This window comes from Hesperophylax consimilis, chromosome 22 (assembly GCF_061612785.1).
Source record: "Hesperophylax consimilis isolate HC1 chromosome 22, BYU_Hcon_1.0, whole genome shotgun sequence".
NCBI lineage: Eukaryota > Metazoa > Arthropoda > Insecta > Trichoptera > Limnephilidae > Hesperophylax > Hesperophylax consimilis.
The window spans coordinates 8,713,831-8,725,979 of NC_142857.1; the positions used below are offsets into that span (position 1 = coordinate 8,713,831).

General features: G+C 37.2%; 1 protein-coding gene and 1 long non-coding RNA gene across 2 annotated transcripts in view; one reads left to right on the plus strand and one right to left on the minus strand.

Annotated features, from left to right (window-relative positions):
* 14-3-3epsilon (tyrosine 3-monooxygenase/tryptophan 5-monooxygenase activation protein epsilon) overlaps positions 1–12,149 on the minus strand; it is a 63,470-nt gene that overhangs the window by 33,999 nt on the left and 17,322 nt on the right. The window lies entirely within an intron of this gene.
* LOC149412801 (uncharacterized) lies at positions 1,373–9,173 on the plus strand. Its single transcript, XR_016304241.1, has 2 exons — positions 1,373–2,633; positions 3,206–9,173. It is a non-coding gene; the product is annotated as an uncharacterized LOC149412801 (long non-coding RNA).

Genomic DNA, 12,149 nt, shown 5'->3' on the forward strand with positions numbered 1-12,149 from the left:
CACATGTAAGTGTGTACCGTCGACGAGACCCAAGAATAAGAATTTCGACCAATGTATGTACTTTCGACGGCGATTGCGAGCGGCCTGGATTGAAGAATCGGTACTCTGGGCTGCAGTCAAAGGGTGAAGATTACCTTGATAGCCAACCTCAGATAGACTAATCAGCTTCTTCATTATCTAGTTTTTAAGAAACGAACATTTTCTCACAATCGTGCGATCATGCCGAGAAAACCGTCTGGCATCGGAGACAAGATTAATGCGAAAATTCTTCAGATACGACAACATAATCTAATCACTAACAGGGAAGTTTTAATTATCATAAAGCAGGCCTAGCTAATTACTTTCTAAATTATAGACATATTTGATTGGCATCAACCAAAATTTGCCAAATTTTCGTAAACAGGTCAATTTATTCTTCGCTGGAGGAAATGAATTATCGAGTTCTCGTGTTCGAGGTGACGATCGTAAATTATTGAACAGTCGCACGATGTTATTGCGTAAATCGTAAACCACCGATCAGAGGTTATTTCATTACGCCCGCTGGCGTCTGGCAACAACGGATAATGCCGCCGTAATAATATAATATGGTCATCATGTTAATGTAATAGTAATCGATCTAGCAGTTATCATAATTCAATATCTAATCTGTGAACATCAAAGCAATTTTAAGAAGAGGCATTATGCGGAAACTACGGAAGAAACTCTGAAATAACACTAAGGGACAAGTTGATTTGTGCTCGAAAGTAGAAAGACAAAATGGTTAATTCCGTATCAAAAAATATCTTGTACAGCAGAAATCTCGCATCGTTAAATTTGCACAAAAATTAGTAACGCCAATTCGAACGTGATGATTCGATCCTCGAGGAGAGTATTTTAAAAAGTAAACTCAACACAACGCAGCAACATTATTGAACGGTTATCTCTTGCGGCATGAAATATGCACAGCCTTATATGCAACTTCTGTATCAGTGTGACGGTGACCGGATAACTCATCAAAGTGACAAATCAACACACCCATTAAGTGATCAAACAAAAACTAGGTTAGTTGTTTCATCGCTTTCAATGACTTATTTTTAAAGTATGATGAATTATCATTGTGTTGAGTTATCATGGAAACAAGTGGTACTAATATAATAATAATATTTGGATGATTTTTATAGCGCCGTTTTGTGCAAAATCACCTCAAGGGCGCTGTACATACATATATATATATATATATGTAACCTTAACAAAATAATACTACTGTTAATTCTATATTTTTATTACCATATTATGTACTTAATATGATTATAATCGTGAGCGAAAACGGGTAGTATTCATTATTAAAGGAGAATAGTTTCAAATAACATGTTTTGCCACTATACTTTGTAGCAGTGCGTACTTCTGGACGGGCAGTTCCTACCCGATTAGAATTAACATTGGTCAACATTCTACGATTGGCTCTACTGTTTCAAGCTATTGGTGCAGAGCGCACTTCATCGACCTCAGTTGCTTGCTGGACTCGTGGGATTACGGTGTGTTCGTACAGCGCTGGAACAATGAGGGTCTACTGTGCGAACTACGAAAGGTCTTTTTCACTTATATCTTTTAACAATGAACTTATAATTTAAATAGGGATTACTCATTTTAACTTCTTGCGTAGTTATTTTATAACTCGCTGGCGCCCGCTCAGACATTCTTTACAAGATTTAAGTGTTTTTAAATTCATTAATGTTACATGTTCGTTAGTCAAAATTTTATCAAGATGGCGTTATTTTCACGTACATTCTTGTCACGCTCTGAGATAAGTTGTTTGATAGAGTCTCATGTTTATTTTATTTGATTAATCATTTTAATTATTGTTTTAATAAATTAGCGTCTGTTGATATTTAAAGTATTCTATTTTTTAATCATCCTTATCAGTTCTCATCACTACCTACCTACTTGAGTTTTGCGTGTGCGTGGATGACTAGATAATTGTATTCGGTAATTTGCCAATTAATGTCACAATCGAAAGACCCATCATTAATTTTATACAATGAATCTCTTCATCACGCACCCATAGCATTATATGTTACAAATGGCAGCCCTTGTGGGTGAACCTAAGTTTGACTAATTAATAAATGCAGTATTTTTCTTTCATTGTTTTAATCTTGTATTGGATGTCTGATTTTTTTTTTTCATAATTTTCTTGTATAATCCCTTGAAAAAGACCTTTCGTTTTGCATGGTAGATGTTCGGGTGTTGTTCGGAATACATCGTGTCACTGAGATTTTATTAATTTTTCATATTACGCAGCTTTGCAATCTGGCACAACTCATGACGTTTTCGTCTTATTATAGTGTTCGTTAGTACGCTGACGTCACACTTATTTTATTTTTTTTGTTTTGCGGTGATTGTGGTTGTTGTATTGTTGCTTGCATGTTCTAATGATTTTTTTCTACCTACCCTGTTAGTTAGGTATGACGGATTCGACCATTGTAACAAGAAGTCGTGCGTTAATCATGTCAAAACCAGAGGATGGCACTTCTTCGGCAAATTCGGCGGTCGCGTCTAACACAGTTCCGGTTCACAAATGGAACTTAACCTTCGACGGTACGGGGAACGTACATAATTTCATTGAACGGGTCAACGATTTGTCGATATCTCGGAACGTAAGTACAGCTTCTCTTTTTTCATCTGCGGTGGAACTTTTCACAGGTCATGCTTTAGACTGGTTTAGAGTCAACCGTTCTTCTTTTAAGTCATGGTCGGACATTGTAATTGCTCTAAAGGAAGAATTCGAGCTACTGGACCATGAAAGACGTTTAGTTGCTCAGATCAGAGCCACGTACCAGCAACAAAAAGAGAACCTGGGTTCATTCATAACACGTGTCTCGACTTTAAACAATCAATTGTCGTCGAAATTACCAGATGACGAAATTCTGGAAATATTGCAATGTAATATGTTACCGAGATACATTCAAAAATTATCGCTCTCTGTCATCTCGGACATTAATTGTCTGAAAAAATTGGGAAAAATGATTGAACTTGCAGACAGTCGGTCTGATTCCAGACCTTCCCCGCCAAATGCAAATACTGTTAATTATAATAATGTTCCTCATTCCTCCTCTAATAATTCATTTAGCAGAGGGAATAACAGAATGTCTCAGAATAATCCCAATTTCAGGAATCATCGTCAATCTTTTGAGTTCAGTAAACGTAGCCCGTCATTTATGAGTTCTAGGGAGGTGAGATGTTTCCGCTGTGGCCGTCCTGGGGTGAAGGCGCCTTCATGCAACTGCCGGCAGGCAAAAAACTAGATGTCCTGGGGGTCCTGTCTGCGGGCGGCAAGTCGACACCGTTCGCTGACATCACCGCCAGGCATCGGCTTGCTGTGCTGTCGGAAACCAGAACTTTCTTCAAGAACCTTTGGACTTCGAAGGTGGTGAGTGCGGCTAAAAGGGATGGCCGTCCACACATCATTTTCCAGGTTCTGGGTTCCAACTTTTCTGGCCTTCTTGACTCTGGTTCGCATATCTCAATTATTGGTAATAATTTTCATCGTCAATTTTTAAATCTAGGGTTAAATCTTTCTGTTCTTAAGAAAAAATTTTCACTCACTTCTGCTACGGGTCATACTGTGGAGTGCGTTCACAAAATTGCGGTTCCGGTAGTTCTTGGTAACGTTAAGAAAATTTTTAATTTTGTGGTTATGCCAGATATAAAATCTAACATCATCCTCGGTTGCGACTTTTGGAAAGTTTTTAACATTTGTCCCAAGTTAACTAAATTAATGACTAATGACTCTGACAACAGTTGCGTGTCTGAGGTAAGAGGACTGGATAGCTTTGAGAACTTAGATTCATCTCAACAATCAATCTTAAATAACGTTATACTGGAATTTAAAGCCTTTTCTAGTAATCGTTTGGGTAGAACGTCTCTTGAAAAACATGTCATTGACACGGGTGATTGTCAACCTATTAAGCAACGTGTTTATCCGATATCTCCTCATTTATTGCCGGAAGCTCACAGAGAACTTGACAGACTATTAAATCTGGGAGTAGTAGAACCCAGCAATAGCTCGTGGAATAATCCTATTGTTTTAGTGCCTAAGAAAAATGGTTCTTTTAGACTTTGCTTGGATAGTAGAAAACTCAACGCGGTCTCGCGGCGGGACGCTTATAGTCTACCGTTGATATCTGATATCTTAAATAGTCTCGGAGGAGCACGTTATCTATCAACTTTAGACCTTAACGATGCTTTTTTTCAAATCCCGTTAGAGGAAGATTCTAAAGAGAAAACCGCATTTACTATCCCGAAACGAGGCCTATTCCACTTTGTAACAATGCCTTTTGGTCTTCATGGTGCAAGTTCTCGGATGATGAGGCTAATGGACAAGGTTTTGGGTCCGGAGTTCGATGGGAAGGTCTTTTGTTATCTAGATGACATAATTATCATTAGCTCTACCTTTGAAAAACACATTGATCTTTTAAGACGGGTTAAACAAAAGTTACAAGCCGCGGGTTTGACTATTAACGTAGAGAAGTCAGTCTTTTGTCGTGACTCCCTTAAATACCTAGGTTTCGTGATTGATAAGGATGGGTTGAGAACTGACCCGGGAAAAGTAAAAGCAATCGTTGACTTCCCCATTCCAACGTCGCAAAAGAGCTTGCGTAGGTTTATCGGTATACTTTCTTGGTACAAAAGGTTCATTTTAAATTTTTCCTTAATTGCAGCACCTTTGCATAATTTAACCAAAAAGGAGTTTGCTGGTAAAAAATTTGTATGGAATGAACAGGCTGATGCTGCCTTTACTAAATTAAAGAATATTCTGGTCAAGGCTCCTGTTCTTGCTTGTCCCGACTTTAGTAAACCCTTTACAATTAGTTGCGATGCATCGAACACCGGTTTGGGGGCGGTCCTTTCTCAATCTGACGTTAATGGTATAGAACACCCTATTTCCTTTATTTCCAGATCACTATCTGCACAGGAGAAAAATCACTCCACAACCGAGAAGGAGTTAAATGCTATGATCTTTGCACTAGAGAAATTTAGGGGTTATATTGAAGGTTCGCCTATTCCTGTCAAGGTGATCACTGATCACTATAGTCTAAAATGGCTTACAAACTTAAAGTCTCCGTCGGGTAGATTAGCGCGGTGGGCGGTTAGACTACAGCAGTTCAATTTTGAAATAATTCATAGGAGCGGTAAAGACAACATTGTTCCGGACGCACTGTCTCGTGACCCTTTACATGTTGACTTGATTAATCAGTCCTTTTCCACTTCCGACCGTTGGTACTTAAGTTTGAAAGATAAAATTTTGGCTAATCCGGAAAAATTTCCAGCGTTTAAAGTTTGCAATGGTGTCATCTTCAAACACATTCAGAGCATGGAGGCTCTACACAGGTCTTATGACTGGAAGGAAGTTCTCCCAAAAGAGTGTAGGAAAAACGTCATCGTTCAAAATCACGTTCCGCCTTCTTGTGCACATTTTGGCATCTTAAAAACGTTAAATAGGATTAAACTTAAATATTACTGGCCAAAAATGGCAGCTGATGTGAAGTCTTTTGTAAGTAAATGTCATACTTGTTTAGGTTATAAAAGTTCTAACTTACTGCCTCCTGGTTTGATGGGTGACCCGAAACTGGTGCAAAGGCCGTGGCAAATGATTGCGACAGATCTATTAGGTCCTTACCCTAATTCTTACAAAAAGGGTTATACTTACCTTTTAGTGGTTTCTGATTTCTTTACCAAGTATACTAGACTTTTTCCACTTAGGAAAGCAACGGGTAGTGTTATTGCGGAAATTTTGGAAAATGATATCTTTTATAAATTCGGTGTTCCAGATACGATTGTTTTGGATAATGGCCCACAATATATATCGCGTGACATGAAAGCGCTGGCCAATAAATTTCATATCCGTCACTTGTTTTATAATTGCAGATATCACCCGCAGAATAACCCTGTTGAGCGTGTAAACAAGGTGTTGGTAGCAGCCCTGGGTTCTTTTGTGGGATCTGATCACAGATCCTGGGCGTGCCATCTACCTGAAATTGAACTGGCCATAAACACGGCTGTTCATGAAGTCACAGGCTATACTCCGTTCTTCCTTAATTTTGGTAGAGAGATTGTAATTTCGGGAAATGACTACAAAGGTGTAGACTTTAACGCGGAAGACATTAGTTTCTCTAAACGCGATTCATGGGCATCTGATTTACATGAATTAAATGACATTTTCTCCCAAGTTCGCACGTCCTTAAGACAATCATACGAACGTAATAAGGTTCAATATAATCTGCGTCGTAGGGACGTTCAATATGAGGTTGGGGACATTGTCTGGAGAAGGTCATTTGCTTTGTCAGACGCTAGTAGATACTTTTCAGCAAAATTAGCCCCCAAATTTATACGTAGTAAAATTATTTGCAAGATATCGCCGGTTGCTTATCAATTAGCGGATATGACAGGGAAACCCGTGGGAACTTTTCATGTTAAGGATATAATCAAGTTAGAAGAAGCTAACTGACCTTGGGGTGGGTTAATTGATGAACTATTTTTCTTATGTTGTAATCGTTATACTTTTATTTGAGAATTAATCCCTTTTCTCTTGTTATATTTTAGGTTATTGCTTGCCTTGCCCTCAGGTTTGCAATTTTTCTTGTGTTCTCTCATTGTGAGGACATGACTAGTATTTTTGTGTCTTCACATTGAGTGGATTTTTGTATAAGTTTTGTTTTGTCTTTGTGTACAAGTGTAGTATGTGTTTTGGGGAGTAATTTGTCCATTCCGATTCAACGCGGGGGATTGACGGTTTTTTTAATCTCACGCATTGAATCCACATTTTTTTTTTGGATTTAAGTGCAATCATATTGTTTTGAACATTTTGTGATCTCACGATTTGAATCCAGTGTATTATTTTATGCGTTATCCTAGGGCAGTGGAATTCACAATCTCAGTTGGCCACTGTTTTGTGCTATTTTTCTGTTCGAGGGATCTTTTAATAGCTGATTTTACTTGGTGAGATGATAATAATTGTTCTTTAATGAATTAAGTACGCGATGGCGACTTTGTTTTGAGGTACGGTTTGTCCTTTCTAGAGGGACATACTGTATTTCAATTATGGCATATACGAAGCTGTATTTCGGTTTAACAGTTCTGTACCGAGTTTGGTCCTCGTGTCATTTTAATTGTGTGCATGGTTGTTCTTTATATGTTGTTCCTTAGTACTTTAGTTTGCCTTGGTGTTGGTTGACTATTTTAATTCATTAATTTAGAAAATACTTCATGCAGTTTTCCGCGATAGCCTCAGATGCTCATAACATTCTATTTTTCTCTGGTTTTAGGAAACCATTGGCATGGTGTTTTCTTTGATTTAGTCATTGTTTAATACACTTTTCAAACATTTTTTAAAATTTTATGTCATAATAATTTATTTATTTATTTAATATTTATTTGATATTTAGTGAGTTTTCACTCGCTCAGGTTATTTGAGATTTACAGAATCTTATTTTTTTTTAACATTTAAAAATTGCATCCTTTCATGAAGTTTTTTACTTTTATTTGCTCTTAATGTCCTTGGCTTGAATTATGATTAAAATGATATTTTTTCATATTATTAAGAATGTAAATGAGTAATTTATTATTTTTTTTTTTTTTTTTTTTACATTTTCTTTTAACAAATACTATGCGTTTTCACATGCAATTGCTGTGGCTTCTCTCTGAGCTCAAGATAAGTCGCATCAATTTCATTTGGACTTAGCTGTATTTTTATCAATATTGGGTCATCAAATATGGTTCTGGTTGAGCCGGTCACTTTTATCTTATTATGAATTTGGGTTTGTTTCTGGGATAACTTTATAATTTTTCATCTCTGCTCGCAGAGGGCAGTAACATCAATGTGGATTTAGACGCTATTATTTTCATTTTATAGTGTTTTTTAGCTTCAAATTTAACTTTTGTTGGGCGCTCAGCTTTCTCTTTTAGCTAGACTCGTTTTATAAAATTTTTTATTAAATTTTGTTAGTCTTTACTACAGTTTATCTTTTCATTTGTTATTCTATTCAAGTTTTTGTTTTCACTTCAGTAGTTGTTAAATTCCTTGCTCAGTAATCCATTTTGTCAAGCATAGCATACCTTTCTTTTCACTTGCCTCAAGGAAGTCAGTCGCCTTCATCACTCTTCGGTTCTTCACGTCAAGATAACTCAAGATAATACAAAATTTCAAGATTTACAAACTTTTATCAATTCTTCGAGGAAGCAATTTTGTACAAGTTCGAGCCTTCAGGGAAGCAACATTCTTCTACGGGAAGAGTTTAATAGGATTCTACCTGGCCGTTCACTGCTATCAGAAAGAGGGTGCAGCTTCTCAAGATTGCATTTGTTGTCAACATTGGAGAATGATGATACAATTATCGGGGCTCATTATCTTCGCCAAGCAAGTTCAATCTTTTTCACTGATGTCAGAAGAGGGTCTTTCAGATATTCCATCAGCGAGAATTCTTCCTTCTACTTCCTGGGTGTTGGCGCTTCAATCCTTGCTCAGCGAGCACATCACGGACTTCTACAGAACGTGCTGGACTCTTCTTCTAAGGCATTATCTGAATTTTGTGACTCCTTACCACTTATTGGACTTGGATTTGGAGGCATGAGGAGAAATTCAAAAAAAAAATTATCGTGCCGAAATTTTTTTTCCTTTGGAAGGGGGGTAATGTAGCAGTGCGTACTTCTGGACGGGCAGTTCCTACCCGATTAGAATTAACATTGGTCAACATTCTACGATTGGCTCTACTGTTTCAAGCTATTGGTGCAGAGCGCACTTCATCGACCTCAGTTGCTTGCTGGACTCGTGGGATTACGGTGTGTTCGTACAGCGCTGGAACAATGAGGGTCTACTGTGCGAACTACGAAAGGTCTTTTTCACTTATATCTTTTAACAATGAACTTATAATTTAAATAGGGATTACTCATTTTAACTTCTTGCGTAGTTATTTTATAACTCGCTGGCGCCCGCTCAGACATTCTTTACAAGATTTAAGTGTTTTTAAATTCATTAATGTTACATGTTCGTTAGTCAAAATTTTATCAAGATGGCGTTATTTTCACGTACATTCTTGTCACGCTCTGAGATAAGTTGTTTGATAGAGTCTCATGTTTATTTTATTTGATTAATCATTTTAATTATTGTTTTAATAAATTAGCGTCTGTTGATATTTAAAGTATTCTATTTTTTAATCATCCTTATCAGTTCTCATCACTACCTACCTACTTGAGTTTTGCGTGTGCGTGGATGACTAGATAATTGTATTCGGTAATTTGCCAATTAATGTCACAATCGAAAGACCCATCATTAATTTTATACAATGAATCTCTTCATCACGCACCCATAGCATTATATGTTACAACTTGACCGATTCGGGCATAAATCGCTACAGTAACCTCACGTGTTGCCGTGTCCCGTGATATGCCAAGACGCTAAGTAGTCAGACGTATTATTGACTGCTCCGATACTTCGATGACGATATTCTATTGTAACATCGTGTGCAGACGTGGCTAAAATTATTTACGCATTTTACTACGCTGTACGGTACGCGCTGAGCTAATAATGTCATTAGAACAAACAAAAGTTGATTTATTGCTCAAATAATTATCATTCTGAAGAGATGATTATTTTTAAACGCGGCAGTTTCATAATAATTTATTGTATAAGCACAAGTTTCTATCAAAAAAGAGAGTCGTTAAATAAGACAGCTAATTTGCGACCGAATGAATTTCATTTATTATATTATTATAAGTCTTTGTGGAAAATGGGTTCATGAAGCGAGGCATTTTGGGGAGGCAAACCAATTTTCCTATCAAGAAAACGAAGGTAATTGTTTTTGTCATTATGGCGTAACATTTTTCACGCAAATTGGCGGGGTTAACGACCGGCTTATTCAGGTACACTGAAGATGTAAGCCGGTAGAAGTACGGCGTTGTGGGCGTGTCCGTGTACCCAAAGTAAACTCTGAGGTCGTGACCCAAATCATAATAAGGGGGTCGCCAAAAGATATTTGTCAATAAGTAGAGGTGATTTTGCACATAAATAGCGCTATACAAATCATCCAAATATTATTATTTGGCGGAGAAGGTTGACACCAATTGTACCTAATTTAATATATTTAATAAAATGTTAAAATTAATCGCTCTTTTATGTTTTCCTGTTCCCTTTTATACTATTTTGGTACAATAGTTTATGAAAAACAGCCGGAATCAGCTGTTACCTTGACGTCTACCTAAACCAACTTGCGCGTACCCTGAAAAGTTTACATTTTTATTTTATTTTGGGATCGCTGAAAAAGTATGTTATTACTTAGGGATCACAGCTCCAAAAATATTACGAACCGCTGACCTAGACAGGTTCTGAACTGCCTTAAACGATTACGGGCCTGCCCACGTCCAATGTCTTATGTAAATCGACGACATCATTTTTCTTTCAAATCGGTATAGGTCACGCTTTTAGGGATTGGCTGTTCGGTGTTTGGGGTAGAATTACCTGTAAGGCCGCGTATAAACAGGAGGAAAAACCGCGAGTCACGAATTACGGGAAAAGAACGAAGCAACCGCAATTGCGCGAAACGTCGCTTGCGGTTGCTTGGTTCCAATCCCATAATTCGTGGTTCGGCTCGCCGTTTTTTATCCTGTTTATACGCAGCACAAGTCATGCGTACGGGTGTTACAGCACGGGTGTAACCACTGGAGGACTGGGTAAGTGGTGTGTCCGGGTGGCTTACTTTTCGTAGCCAAATTACCCATGCGGATAAGGGCGGACACAATAGGCAGGCAAGCTGTGCGAGTACCTACTCGTAGCCTACATTCACGCAGATTGTGATAAGGAACACCTTGACAGCGGTGACACAAACTGTACCGCATAAAAACTAACTACGCTAATATCTTATACATATAGGTACTGTACTGGCATAATATAATAGTATATAACCTCGCGATAACCGATAAAGAGAGGTAGGAAAGCGCGCATTTGGTGCACGAGGAATAGTGTAATCTATGTAAATGGAATTAAGAACGTATTTTGCATATCTAGAGCGTGAAGGCGCTTCTAGCTGGTTTGTTTATTGAGTCATGAAAAACGTTTTCATGATAATGCCTTTTCATATTAAGATGGCTGTAAACTTAGTTTTACTGTTCAATTAGTAACTCACCGTTCGATATTAAACTTTGAGCAATTTTCTTTATAATCAAATTTCAAATATACGCACATGATAGATAATAAGCCTTTCAACATAACGACCAAATTCAAGTAAAAGTATATTTAGTGAAATTTATAATGCAATCGAAGATTTAAGCTATAAAGTGTAATACAATTTCGATTTATAGGCGTTAAAACAACCCTTCACTGGGTAGTGGTAGCTGAATTGACAAATACGTTGGGTTCCGCCACGCGGGAGTAGTGATAGCTAATTAAATGTTAACATACACAAAATTTTCACTTATAATGATGTTAGTAAGAGTGTTTCAAATATTGTCAGCATATTTATTAGCATCCTGGGAATATTGTTATTAAAAAATAATGATTTATTTTACACAATTTTTATAATTTCATTAAATTTTCAAGCCGAGGCTTGGACGAAAAATCGAATATAACCGAATTTGTTTGCTGTGTCCTGTGCCACAGATTACGAATAACAACCACGCGTATAATACAAGAGTCTAATCGCTGGATATAAATATCGGAGCAAATATATTATACTTGATAAGATAACTATCCCGGCATTTTTAGCAAGGAAAAATGTATTTTTGGACACACGACAAAGCAAGATACCACCGATAAGCGTTACCCTGATCAAACAGCTACGGTTAAACATATTATATTAGTTTATTTAGGTGAATAAATGTTTATTGATGGCATCTTTGCACAGCCCCGAAAGGTAATCTATAACTATAAGAGCTCACTAGTCTAATGGAAACCCACGCACTTTGTACACAGCACACTTTATAAATGTTTAATAATTTCCCTTGTGATGTACTATGCTTATCATATTTACAAACATGACAAAGGCCGAAGAAGTTTGGATCGACCACATGAAATAGGGCACATATTGTCTCTAGTAGATCGACTATGGTATTTGTATATGATTGAGATAATGTTATCGATTAAAAATCACTGTAATTAATCGAGAGTCGATAGAATTGTTTTG